At 38.2% G+C, this 14922-nt stretch overlaps 1 long non-coding RNA gene across 1 annotated transcript in view; it reads left to right on the top strand.

Annotated features, from left to right (window-relative positions):
• The first annotated feature begins 7478 nt into the window (after window positions 1–7478).
• Window positions 7479–14922, top strand: part of LOC134478204 (uncharacterized) — a 33462-nt gene continuing 26018 nt past the window's right edge. The window contains exons 1-2 of the long non-coding RNA XR_010050689.1: window positions 7479–7594; window positions 12923–13011. This is a non-coding gene — a long non-coding RNA (uncharacterized LOC134478204). The remainder of the gene's footprint in view (window positions 7595–12922; window positions 13012–14922) is intronic.

Here is a 14922-nt window from a genome sequence, read left to right as displayed (position 1 = left end):
TTCTATAAAGTTGATAACTGTTGCTGTCAATCTCATATCCAGCTGAAAAACTGAGTAAAAAAGTAAGCACCTGACAAGGTTCCGTACAGGTCATTGGAAGACTGGGGTCAACACCAGAACCTGGCTTTCCATTGCTCTGCCGTGTTGGCCGTGGGGACCAATGTACTCCTAAGAATAGAGAGCACACAGTGGCTGGGCAGTGAATCTTTGCTGCCACAGAATTCTGCTCCATTCTGACTCAGACGCTGCATGTTTAGTTTCTTTACACAGATGTTAGCTACACCATGCAGGTGGAGAGAAAAATGAGAAGAAGGCCCAGGATGCATCTGTCTTCTTGAAGCCCTTCCCACATTAGTCTCTGAATTCCTTGAGGCAGAGGTGGAAGGTAAGGCCTTGTTCTGTTTGCAACCATTGATCGGCCAGCTTAAGGCGTTGACATGCTATATATAAAAGGGAGTGACTAAAACTCCCTTTCCCGGGTCTTACCTGCCCATAGAGGGTGAGGCAATTTAGGAATATTTGTTAAGAATAGTCTGGTTCACAGATGTGCTCACAAATCTCTAGCACTTGGAGCATCAATGGACGTTAACATTTTATACTAAGCATTTGTTGGGATTTGCAGTTTTTGCAAAGGAAGTAGAGTGCTCATGTGCTTTTTCTGTAACAAGATCCAGTGGAACCGTGTTAGACTGAAGACTCAAGATTGCTCTGATATCTTTTATTGGAGTGAGAGCTTAGGTCTGTGACAGGATGCAGTATTTCAAATACAGCAATGGTGCATACATAGGCAAATGAATACGCCCCTTTATCTTTCCTAATAAGTGGCTATTTTTTGGATGGAAAGGCCAATTATAGGACTACCTAAAAATTATCCCTGTTCTGAACAACTAGGGATGGTAATTTTTCATATTGCCATCCACTGAGGTTTAAATTGAGGGTTTCGTGTTTTAAGTTTTTCAGTTTCTGATATAAGTACTCTTTTGTTTTCCTTATTTTGATACTTTTTCTGTCTGTACTAGTAACACGAGTTTGGGACTGCGGTATCCTTGTTATAATGAGGCAACAGATAAGACTAAATGCAACATTTAAAGAATGACAGGCAAGAAGCAAATTTTGAGTCATTGACAACATGTTGGAAAAGCTGAATAGCTCTGAATGTTTCAGTTCAGATTTCTTATCATGTATAAAACAAAGATTTAGTTCAGAGATTTTATGAGTCAAGTTTTTTTGTTAACTATGAATGAATGTAATCTTGCTGATCCTGGTGACATCTTGAGACCTTTACTTTAGAAAAATGCTGAAGTTTGAAATAAAAGCTAGCAACAATCATTATTTAATGTGTAGAAACAACCTGCCAAAGTGGTACATGTAAGATGTCTATTGTAAACATGCTTTTCTAAAGAGGGAGTAATATATTTCTCAATAACTCCACCAAGAAAGATTTAGTCTAAAGTGCAAGCAGTGTATACTAAATTTTTGAGAATGATGCCATGAGATGAAACTGTCTCATCACTGACTGACAGCAATTCCTAATCCGGAGAGTAGGAAATTTGTGATCACACCATCATTCAGGAAAGGAATAATTTAGTTTTAAACCAAGCCTAGTTATACAGGGAAAATATCTACCAATGGACAAGAGTGATTCATCCAGTTCTGATGGCTGGGGGATAGCAAGCTCTGCCTTACCTGGGATTTGTAAAAATACAAAGTCTTGGATCAAATTATAGGCCCAATGAAACACTAGGAGTGGGGTCCAGCAATTTGTCTTTGACAAGCCCCTAGGTGATTCTAGTGTAACTACAGATTGAAAATCATCGCTTTTGATTATTTTCCAAATTTCAGAGTAATTTCCATATGTAAAGCTAACTGCAATTACCCTGTCTCCCCCTACTCCTCCCCTCATTCTAGGGTTATCAATATCTTCTTGATTTGTTACTTGGTCTCCCAGTGATTATCTCCAGAGGGATTGCACTGTGATGGCAAATTAAAAAGTTGGCATTCTACTTTTTAAATAAATCTGTCTTGTAAGTTGTAGCCCCTCTCGGAGGCCTAGGTGACCTGCTAATAGCACATTTCTATATTTGAATTAATTTATTTTACCGAGAGGAGCCTCAGTCTTAGGCAACTGTCCTCTCTTAATTCATTTTTACTACGCTAAGAAAATTTGAGGTAATAACAAAGCTTATTTTTCTAGTTTTAAAGAATTTGTCTTTTAAAAAGTAGAATTTGCTACCTGCCAGTAATCCAAAGTGTAAACAACCCAGCATCGGATAACTGACTATTGACTGTAAGTAGATAAGAAGAAAAATATAGCAAATCTTTCTGGTCAGTTAGGATGTTTTGCTGGCTTACCCATTTTACAAAAGGTTAGCTCTACAACTAAACTCAAAATGCTTTTAAACAAAGATAAATAATACGCAGTGGGAGCTTTGTGGATCTATTTGTATTAGAAACTACCAAAATTCATCATCTAATTTCTTCCATTATTAAAAAGTCTTTGAAATGAAATGTACCAAGAGAAAAGTCTGCCTCCCAAGAATCAGCCATGCTGGGACTGGGAGGAGCCGAACAAGGAGCAACTAGCCAGCCTTGCTGGTAAGCCACGCAAGCCATGCAAGGTCAGAGTTAACAGTAACTGAGGTAAAAAGCAACTAAATGCTTGTATTGTTTAGCTGATTTTGCAGGCCTGGGGCCAGCAGTCTGAGCATCTATTGGGAGGATGACAGTTTTCAATATAGCAAATATGGGAGATTTCCTTCTGTCTGTCTTTGAAGGCCAAGATTGTTCTCACAGTTTTATTTTGTTCTAATTGTTTTGATTGGCTTTAATCTGTTTTGTTTTGGTTTGCTTTTGCTATGTCTGAAGGAATGGACAACTAATGTGAACATAAGATATACTATGGTAGCCATAGTTGTTTTCCTAGTATTCTGCTTTGAAGTCCTGTGCCAATTATGCTGCATTGTTTTGATTGGCTCTGCTCTGTTTTGTTGGGTTTTACTTTAAAATAAATAAATAAATAAATAAATGAATGTACCTATGTGTAAATTAGTATGATCTGATTTATTCTTGCAGGGAATGTCTTAAATCTTCCCTGCTTCATGTCTACATTATAATTTGTTGTCTCAGAGGATGGGAGCAAGTATCTTGAAAGGAAGAGCTTGATGTTGGAGCAGCTTCCATTAGGGAAGAAATAATGCTTTTTGTTTAAGACACATAACTTTAAAAAATAAAAATGCTTTCTGAGTTTATCATTAGAACTTTTTCTCATGTGTGCTTATAGTTGCATGCTGGTATGGTGAGTTGTGTGGGAATAATATGGTTAAGCTAAAACTAGAGCTGTAAATTCATACAATTAAATTTATATCAAATCCTTGTAACAGAATCTGCCATAATTAAAGGAACGTAAGCTCTTCTGGATTTCTTTTAATTTGTATACACTAATACAAAAATATATCAGCAAGTTTTCAAACAATAAAAATTTAAACATGTAGAGATAGAAAATAAAACAGTGGTACAGTGAGTAGAGGGGCAGGAAATAGGGAGCTGTAGGTAAAAATATGCAAAGCAGTGTGTATGTAGGATGGATGAGGCTAGAGATCTGATGACGATATAGGTGTGTTGTTATTTTAAAAAAATTTTTAAAAGAGATTAACATAAAAGAGGACGTAACAAAGCAGATCAGAACAGAGCAATTGAAGCAACACAGTATTTCACCACAAGACAACCCAATATATCAGTAGCTACCATAATGTCTCTTTCCTTGAAATAGTTGAGTATACCTTCATACATAATAGTATCAAACATAACAAAATAGTGTAAAACCATTAAAGAGAATGAAAGTATTACAGGGCATTCAGAACCAAATAACAGAAAATGCAAAATGGTTACTATATTATCTAATTGTCCATAAAAGATTTGTTGATACTATCACACACAATAAAATCCAATAAGATACTACATGATAGAACCAATGGAAACAGAAAAACAAAAGCATGGTAGAACTTCAAAACAAGATGATATTAAATCAGCACTGGCTAGTATAATGTCTTATTTTCTTCAAAATAACTTCATACCATCACAGATAATAAAAGCAAACAACCCAGAATAAAGCCATTCCAACTAATGAATGGGAACATTATAAGGCTCCAAAACAATGTAATGGGGAATCATGATTACCATAAATTCTTGTGTATCTTAACATTTCTTTCACTAGGGAGACTATACAGTATTTATACATGTGAGTTTGATTTATTTCGCTTATGAGGATGGTCTCAAGTTGCATCCATGTACTTATAAATATCTCAATGTGATCATTCTTTATAGCTGAGTAGTACTCCATTGTATAAAAATACCACAACTTTTTTTTATTTAAAGAGAAAAAAGAAAGGAAATAAAAAACACAGCAGTAAAAATGTACAAGTAATACAGAATTTCAAGAAAAAAATATACAGTAAGAAACCACTAGTTAATAGGTTACATGTTGTCATCTTAGAAACAGTTGTCCAGATTATAAAATTAAAGCATATAAAGTGGACATTCACACAGTGAGATTGCAGGCAGTTCCCTTCAATGATCCAACAAAAGCTTAGTAATATGGTTTTCCATCCTACACACTCAAACATACATGCCATTATATCCCTTAGACCACCTTTCTTTCCTCTCTTTTTTACAATAACAATTACACTTTTTGGGTTTTTTTTTACTCCCACAGTTCTTATTACTTTTTTAGAAGAGAATAAAACCAAACGTGACTAAACAAAACAGAGTCAATTAGAACAGAAGGATGGGCATAGTACATGATGCAAAAATAGAATACCAGGTGACCAAAAGTGGTTACCATTGTGCCTCTTGCTATTTTTAAATTGAGTTGCCTATCTCATCAGGTATAATCGAATTGATCAGAACAATACAGAACAAGACCAATAAAACCTACACTGGAGACCTTACAGGACTTCAAAAGAAGATAATAGTCAAACCATAATGGGCATCATAGTAAATCTTATTGCCTTCAAAGTGGTTGCCTATACCCTCAAACTTGATACTGTCAAACAAAATAGAATATAGTAAAATCAGACAGAACAAGATGGGGATAGCAATACTGGGGTTCAAATCAGGTTAATAGGAAAACAAAAAAGTTACTATAATATATCCTGCTATTTTTAAATTTAGTTTTCCCTTAATTGAGAAAAAATAAAAAAAAGACTAATTAAAAAAAAGGAGGGAGATTGAGATAAAAGAGGACATTGTAACAGAATAACACAGCTCAGAACCAAACAATTTAAGCATCATTGTGTTTCACCACCAGATAACCTAATAGTAGTCACCATAGTGCCTCTTTTCTTGAATTATTTGAGTATAACTTCGTATACTATAGCATCAAGCATATCAAGACAGTGTGAAGCCATTCAAGAGAATGAGAGAATTACAGGGTATTTAGAATCAGCTAACAGAAAACGAACAATGGTTTCTATATTATCTCTTTGCCTATAAAAAATTTGTTTATACTATTGCACATAGTAAAATATAGTAAGATACAACATGTTAAAACCAGTGGAAACAGATGTACAACAGCTTGATGGGACTTTAAAACAAGATGATATTAAATCAGCACTAGCTTTTATGATGTGTTGTTTTCTTCAAAATAGCTATTCATACTATCATAGATACTAAAATCGAACAACCCAGATTAAAACCATTGCAATTGAGTGAAAATATTATATGGCTTCAAACCAATATGATTGGGAATCGTGATTACCACATACTTTTATGTATTCTTATCATTTCTTGCACTAGGGAAACTATTCTGTATTTACACATGTGAGTTTGATTTATTTCACTTATGAGTATGGTCTCAAGCTGTGCCCATTTATTTAAAAATATCTCAATGTGATCATTCTTTACAGCTGAGTAGTACTCCATTGTATAAAAATACCACAACTTTTTTATCCATTCCTCAGTTGATGGACATTTAGGTTGTTTCCAAGATCTGGCTATTACAAATTGTGCTGCTATAAACATGGGTGCACATGTATCGCTGTGGTATGATGTTTTCAGTTCTTCTAGAAATATGCCTAGAAGTGGAATAGCTGGAACAAATGGGACTTCCAATCCCAGCTTTTTGAGAAATCTCCAGACTGACCTCCACAATGGTATGTTGTTATGTTTTGTTTGTTTGTTTTTTTGTCTTTTTAAAATTTTATTTAAAGAAAGATTAAACAAAACAGAAAATGGGTAGAAATAATACATACGTTCAGAGAAAATGGTATGTTGCTATTGAGATACAATAATAATGTACTACTCTAGAGGTTTTGGTTGCAAAGAGAGATTTTAGGAGCTTCAGACATACATACAAACATGTGCACCCAGGATAACTGTAGGGGATGATGGCCATGTTAATTTTCTTGACTATAGTAACCTTTCATTGCATATGTATGTATCTCAAAACATGTATATCTTAACTATATGTAATAGAATGTAAGCTTTAAAAAAATTCAGGGATGAGATTGTAGCTCAGTGTTGGAAGTAGTTGAGGCTGCACATTGACCACATGTGCCAGGCTGGGGCATGACCACCCCAAGAACAATGAGTGCCAGGGCAAGCCATGTAAAGAAGCTGCTTTAGCCCAGAAAACACCTAGCCCCAAGACAATCTGAACAGTGGGTTGCTAGGACAACAGAGTGTCATATGCCATTAAGTTGCTAAAAGGTACAGATATCCCGACATGAGGGGCAGTTCCTTTCCTCCCATCAGGAGCATAAGGGCCCCACTGGACTTGGCTTTGTCTCTTCTTTATTTTCTCACCCTCTCCTGATCCTTCACCCCAAGAACTTCAAGAGCTGAATGGGTCACCACCACCACCACAGCTCATAGAGCACTTACGTATCATGAACAAGTCTCATACAAAAAACCCATACAAAAAGATCATATAACTATGGCAAATTTTATTTGATCTACTACCTGGATTTTGGAATGTCGTTATTTTGTTGAGGACTTAAAGAGTTTATGTCGCAGACTTAGTAGTATATGTCAAAAACGGTGCCTGACATTCAGTTGGCAGGTACCAAAAGGGCTATAGGTGCTGTTCTATTCCTGACACTAAGTTTTTAACTGCCAACTTGGAAAAAACACAAGCCTGAATCATGGGCTAACCACGGAGCAAGGGTAGGAAGTGAATGAAGGTAATTACTCCAGCTTTTCCTGGGACCTGGACACATTTTCCTTACAATACTGTTCTGGGTGATACACTGTGTCACTTGAGACCTTTAGAAGTTTTACTGAAAGACTCATCAGTGAGCCAGGATCCTCAATTTGTAAACGTCCTCATCCTGTGCAAGAAGAGGTCACAGAGTGTTATGGATTAAAAACTGGTGGTCAACTTAACACCAGCTGAATTAGATCAGCATGGTGCTGAGCGTAGATGGCCCACCTGAGGAAAGTTGCCAGCATAAATAGAGACATGGAGAAGAAGAGTGAGTTGTGGGTTCTCCTAAATGTTGCTGTTTCGAGCCATTGGTTCTCCTGGAGGAGCTCATCATGGCTAGCTTCCCCAATATGAGTTCGGCCATTACCATCAGAGGAATTCAGGACCTTATTGGTGAGAGTGGTTGTGGTTCACTCTGGAGGAGCTCTGGTCCTTGCACTGAGCTTTGCTTCCTGGCTCCGGAGGGGAAGATGTGTGCTGTTTAAATCCAGGAGAAGTTTGTCATGCTGGCTTTTTGGCATGTACTTGACTGTTCTCATCATTCGAGGAGCTTGGGACCTCCTTGTTGCTGAGGATGGCTGTGGTGCTTTGCAGGGCAGCCCTGGTCCTTATTTTGAATGTGAGTTCTTAGCTCCAGTGTAGAACACTCAATCCACTGGCACAGCTCCTTCATCTTGCTGGCACAGACTTTCTAGCTTCCACCCTGACCTTCGGGCCTTCCCAGCAGATCTGTAAAACAGACTAGCATGAGTCCTCCTCATGGGCTCTAGACCTCCAGTGGAAGGCACTGTCATGAGCTCTAGGTCTTCATGCAGGACATTGTGTAGAGATCCAGGGTCTTGGCTGAATATTCTGGGTCGTTAGTGTTGTGGACAGATAGTTCCTGTACTTTCTTATGTTTGACTCTGGGTGACATCATAAAATAATATTATAAATTCTGTGTCCTGAGTGTAATTGTTCTCCTCACAACCCCTGACTATAGCACAGAGATTTTGTGAGTGCTACATCTGCCCCGGGGAGGGGTGGCTTATGTACGATATGAGAGAGAAAAGGAGACTTGCTTTTCCCCCCATTTTGGTCTGGCTGCTACCTTGAAGTGTTGCTCCAGTGCCATGCCACCTTGCCTTGCAACCAGCTGTTTATGTACTGAAACTTCCAAAGAACTGTAAGCTAAAATTTCCTTTCCTTAATTTTGGCTGTTGAGTATTTTGTTCCAGCAATGAGAGAAAAGTAACCAAGACAAAGACCCAAACTTTTGGTTCTGTGCTGGGAGTTCTGATAATAAGCAATGATGTTTGAGGTAGGGCAGAGAAAGTGAGAAGACAAAGATTTAATTTAAAAAGTCCTAAGGCAGAGTGCAGGAAAGCAGAGATGGCTAGGTTATCAGTGCACATCTCCAGTTCATTTTAACCATCTGTTGAGCCAGATGTGTCCCTGACACTTTCCAGTCTCAATTGTTTTCATTTATAGAGACCTTCTGCTGGTCGATGATACAAGGCTTTAAATCTGATAATCAAGCCACCTGGCTGTAAAAGAATTTATGCCATGAGCCTCAGTTCCAGCAAAGTTGACTTTGGAGCTGAGGTATAAAGGTGTTTCTGTTTATCTTCTTTTGGCCTTAGGATAATAAATACACAGAGAAGAAGAGCCCCAGGCAGTGATTTACTTGACCTCTGCAGACTTGTTGATGGGCTGGAGACACAATGTGAAGACACATTAATAGGGTTGCTGACCAAGGCAGCTGCATTTGACAGCAGCCCCAGAATTGTTCTTGAGCTGTTCTAAACTGTGCTATTTCTTCCTCAAGCATCTCCCACAATTTGGGAGTCAAAACATAGTTTAAACTCTTATTTGCTCCCATTCAATTAAAATACTATATTTCTGGATTTACCTTATAAAGAGCAAGATCAGTTTTCTGAGTAAAAAATGAAGATTCATCATGAAATTATTAGTGGTTTTCAAACTATGACCTGCAGGGTTTCCCAGGGATTGCAGTATGGAGTGAGGTAAGTCCCAGTTTGGGGGCTGGAAGGTAGAATCTGCCACTTTGCTCTTCAAAGTAGCTCCATAATAATCTGCTTTATAACTCTGCCTCCAATAGTTTTGTTTGATGATAATATTCTGAACTAAGAATGAAACGTGAAAATCTTGATGCAAATGACATTTTGTTTTACAAAAGAATTTGTAGTGTATGTGGAGTGATTCAAAATAGACTCACAGTGTACTGAAATCCATTGTCCCAGCTGCTTGGATAGTTTTGAAGAGTCTACCTTTGGTCCCCAGGCCTCTCATATCATACTCCTGCCTTATTATTACTATTTTTTCCCTCAAGGGCACTGCTCTGTAAAGAGCCACATAATTTAGCCAGCTTGGATCTTTTCTCCAAGATAGGCACATGAACCTGCTGTGAGGTACGAGCCTCAAGTGTGCATGTATGTGTGCCCTGGGGGACCCACACACATATATAACCAGGTGGGAGAGGGGAGAGCCACTCCTGCAAGTTAGATGTCCTTAACCCTTAGATCTTACCATACTGGAACACACACACACACACACGTGCACACACACGTACAAACAATAAACATTAGCTTCTTTGCATCTGCAAACTTTCACCCAATCATGTTTATTTTTCTTCATCTCTTTCAACTTGCAAGCATGGGGCTAGAATAATGGCAGACTAGTTCCTCTATAGCTGATATTAGGGACACAATTTCCAAAGCTTGTGCTGTTTTCCACTCTTATTTGGAACTTTTGGGCCTTTCCTCAGGAGGACTATTCCACTTTTGACTATCAGCTGCCCTCTGTCATTGCAGTGCACAGTGCTTGGTGTGGTTCTTTAAGTATTGCCTTTCCTTCTGTTGTCTAGTGTTGTCCATTCTTCACACCTGAATTCTGTGTGCCCAACTGCACTCTCTAGGCATTTGTCTTTGTTACTTTATGGAAATGCGTCCCAATCCTGGCATCCAGAGAGTTATAGAAAAATGTCAAGGTTTTGTTGCCCACCTCTAGGAGTTCTGATTTAATTGGCGGGGTAGGTCCAAGCATTAATATTTAGTAACAGCTCTCAGTTGTTTCCCATGTGCATCCAGCACTCAGCATCACTGCCCTATGGCCAGCAGGTCATCTGAATGATAATTACCCAAGTGATATCAGTTACAGCCTCCTCATGTCTCTAGGCCTGGATAGAAATGTTCTGAGTGTTTCTCCTATTCCCACAGCATCCACATCATTTGAAAATTTGCTAGAAGTACAGATATCCGAGGTGCTTCCCTCCCCTCAATCTACTAAATAAGACACCCTGGGGGTGGAACACAGGGCTGTTTTAAGAAGCCCTCTGGATGGTGCCAAAGCAGGCTAAAGTTTGAGAACCACTACTCATCTGCTGCCTCCACAGCCTGATGGTGTTCAAGGCACCTTCTGGATCTTCCCATGTTTTCTGGGTCTGTAGTTGTTATGGAGTCCTCTGCTTCTGGGATCCAGGTTCTTGTAACTGATTCTGCTGTAACACATAGACTTTGGTGGAAGCTTCTATATCCCTCAGAGGAATCCATTTCCACAGAAACAGCGTGGACAAGTAGGCTTTAATGAAGAGACATGGGGGAAGAGGTGTTCATGCCACAAACCCCAAAGGAAACAAATTAATTGTTGGTTCTTGCTGGTTATTGGAAATTCCTATTCTTTTTAAAGGTATGTTGCCTTTGGAGCTGATGTGACTCTTGCACTACACATACTTCTTTCTTTCTCATCAGCTCCTTTGGAGTATTAAAATACCATCTTTTTATTGTTTTGATCTCGTATCAGCTCCCATTTGTTAACTTGACTTCAAAAACTAACGAAGGCATTAGTTGAACAAAAACTGCCCTTAACCAGTTTTGCCCTGTAAAACAGCAGTGGTAGATCACATATTTTTTCCCTGTTGCTTTGTTTTTTAAACTATATAATCCAAAGCCAAATGGACATCTTAAAGCAGATTCAATTTTCATAGCTTCAAAAAGTATAAAACATTGTCATGATGGTTCTTCTCAATTTTGACCTTTTACACAATCCTGCATATTAACTAGATCAAAGTAGCACCAAAGTAAATGATTAAAAGAATGAAAATTTGAATTAGCTGGTTGTTTTGACTAAAAGCCACTAGTTTGACTGTTTTTCTTTCAGAGTTTTCCTTTTTTATAGAACTACATTTCTTGGAGGCTAGGGGGAGGTATTAGGCAGGCAGAGCTTTTTTTTTTTGTCAGCCTCCAAAATGATGGTTTGGTTTGTTTCACTTTCAAGTGGATGATAAGAGAAACACTGTACTACAAAATTAACAAAGATTGGAAAATTCTTTAAGGGAATGTATCTTCCAAATGCCAAAGACTATATATAAAATTGCATTAGAATTCTCTAGAAATAAGAACTACTAATGAGTAAATCTGCTTGGTAGTGATTTTGAATGTGTCCCAAAGAAGGAAATTTTTATTTTTTACAAGGATATAAAACAGTGAATAGATTATTCAGTGGACTGCTGATGTGGCTTTGCATCCATTCTGGCAGGTGCACTGTGCTCAAATATACATGATAATAGTTTAAATGTAAATAGGGTTAATGAATTTTAATAGTCCTCTAGATCTTGTATTCATGCCTCCATTTGCATAGTGACTTATTTCTCAAGTCCCTTTGTAAATATTATAATGAAATAAACATAAGAGGAGAGCACAAAGGAGTGCATATGATTAACTCGGCAGACAGCTCTCCACGAAGGCAAACTGGAATCATATCACAGGATCGCAGACGTCAGGGATGGATGAGCTAAATAAGCAAACCAGTTGATCCTTCCTTTCTAATGGAGAAACAATTCTTTTGGAAGGTTTTCAAAAAAAAAAAAAAAAAAGCGTAGTTTAACTTTATGTACTTCAAGTGACAAGGTTTCCGAACATGCCTTCAAAAGAGTATTTGTTGTGCTTCTGTCTGAAGTGACTGTGGTCCCAGAGATGTGGTTCAAGGGATAAGAAAGGGAGGCACCTCCCCAGAAACACTGTCACTGTCTCCTGCTGGGTACACTCAGCCAGATCCTAAGGTTAATTCAGAGTTCACCATGGCACAGAAAAAGACAAAGGACCCTCAGCACCCCTGTAATTTCTTTTGTCAATCATGGGCAAAATACCTTTCTCTCACTCCAACTGGTCTTAAACACTTGCTAAATAAGGATGATGTTTAAGATGACTAATGACAATTATATCTTTCAGCTTTTTCTTTACTCTTAAGATATTATAATCAGCAACCCACTCTTGAGATGGTTGAACTTTCTATACTCTTTTGGGGTTTGGTACCTGTGTCTAAGCCACTGCAGGATAGCAGCGTGTGTACCGGGGGTCACTGTGCAGAGCCATGGTGCTGGAATTAGGTCTACTTCAAAACTATGTAAAACAAGAACAATAATTGTCCTACAATTCTGTTGGATGGGTTTCAGGAGTTATTACTTGCAGAATGTTGGAAGGATGTGTTGCCAGGTGCTTGTAAGGTTTAGCTGTCATTAGTTCCTTTACTCAAAACATACTTTCTCTCCCTTCATAAAACTTGCATTCTCACTCATACATTGCCACCTCCTGCCCCAGCTGTCTAACTTAAGGCAGAATTAATGTTGGCTCCTCTTACATTGTCCTTTAAATATTTCTCTCATTGATTGGTGTTTGTTAGGGTATATTAAATTTAATCTGAAAATATTTCTTCTATCTCTAGGTTATACATTTCTCAAGGGATGGCCAATACATTTTGTTTTCATCTGTTGATTATTCCTCTGAAACCAAAACAAGTCTTGGATACAGCAGGTGCGTCACATTTATTTGTTGGCTGAAACGCATGCAGTATGTAAGCCTTTTATTTTGGATAAGTATGGCTGAGCACTGACTGTGTGCTCAGTGTTGCTCCGGATATGTGTGTTTGTGAATAAGGAGGGTGTTACTGCTCTCTGTTGATTGCAGAGCCTGAGTCATTTGTGTATTTAACAGTGCTGTAATAAAATGGGTAGGCCAGCGGGATAAAGCAGGAAGAGCTGGGATACTGCTTTCCAGTTAGTGTGTATGTACACATTTGTGATCTGTTTGTTTTCCTATTTGTTTTGGAAAGCTTTTGCATATTTGGGACAATTCCCAAATGATGAGTCTCAGTTAGGACATAAGTGTGTGATACTGGGTTTCCAATACAGCATTCTGTGTGGGGCTTTGGTTTAAGGAGTCACAAGGACAAATGCTGACTTCCCTTCTCTGATTTGCAGGGCTATAGAGGTAGCTGACTCCCAGGCAGGGCAGCAGGTCACATCAAATCCTGAAACTTGCAAAGACAGCAACAATTCAGTATCTGTGTTCTCATTAGCTGACTCATGGCATTGTTTGAAAAGTTTTTCTGAATTAGTCTCCCTATGATTTTATAAGTCTTTTATATCATCTAATCTCTCTCTTTTTCTCTCTTCTCCTCTCCTTGGTTAAATTATCAGAGAGAATTTTGTTGTTTTCCACTGAAAACCCTGACTCTCAGAATTTCATTGAACCAACTTTTCTGGTTTAGAAGTTTCAGGCAGTAATGTTGATGATTATCATGTGGCATTTTTAGAGTTGTGGACTTAAAATTCCAGCAAGATCTCATTAGGGCCCAGCAAGTGTTGCCCAGTGTGGCTAACTATCATTTAAAAGAATGTTAAAATAACAAAGCCTAGTTATTATCAGTGGAATGCTCATGAAAATTCAGTTTTCTTATTATAAAATGTTGGACTATACAGTTGAAAGGTGCCTCCAATTTTTACCAGATAGCCTGATTTTTTCCTATTACTGTTAAAGATTACAGGGCAGAAGTGTGAGTTAGTGTCTTCATTTGCTGTCTGCCTCAACCCTTGAAAGCAATTTGGTTACAGTCAGCAGAGGGAGCTAAACTCAGGAAACCAGAAAGCTGAAATGAAAGGAAGTCTGTATTTCAAGCAAGATTTTCTAGCATAAAAGAAGGTCAGGGAGAGTTCAACTAGGATTTTCTGAAGGAAAAAAAAAGATTGCGAGAAAGTAAAGTGATCAGAAAATTGTTATAAGAGCAATAATAACAGATTAAAAAGAGAGGGAGAATTAAAAGATATGATTAACAGCTGTCACTACTTCAATTGACAAAGCTGGTTAATTGCCCATGTAATCCAAGTATATAATTTCTCACCTAGTATACTTCACTCATGAGAATCATAAATGAATTGCATATGTTACTTTATTAGGTTGCTGAGGATATGAGTCCAAGGAATAGCTTTGGCTTAGAGGGAATGACGATAGTAAAAGTAGCTTCATTATACATACTGAAAGGGTCTTTACTGTTCACACATTCAGTCCTTACAGGCTTGAAGGCAGAGATTATGATATATGACACTGTATTATATAGATGCAAAGTGGAGACCTAGAGAGCTAAACGAGCATGCCCCAAGGTCAGGTTTTCTGGCATGCTGTGTGTCATGGCAGACACATCATGAGATTCATTGTTAGATTCCTTGGTTTATAATAACCAGTCATCCCACTGAAGTCCGTAAGTCTAAAACCAGGCTCCTCCTTACCTACTCGTCTGATTCCACTTTGCCCTTTGTTTCCTCAATTCACAACTGTTCAGAGAAAGACAGTGCTTCATGCATATTCTGATTATTGCTGGACAGAGGCAAAGCCTAAACCAATTGCTGGGATGTGTTTCTTTATCTCCTTCCCTTTTGTCCTGTATTC

The sequence above is a fragment of the Cavia porcellus genome, unplaced genomic scaffold, assembly GCF_034190915.1.
Source record: "Cavia porcellus strain 051 isolate PalLab524CR breed Dunkin Hartley unplaced genomic scaffold, mCavPor4.1 scaffold_12, whole genome shotgun sequence".
Classification (NCBI taxonomy): domain Eukaryota; kingdom Metazoa; phylum Chordata; class Mammalia; order Rodentia; family Caviidae; genus Cavia; species Cavia porcellus.
This window is presented reverse-complemented; position numbering and strand designations above follow the sequence as displayed.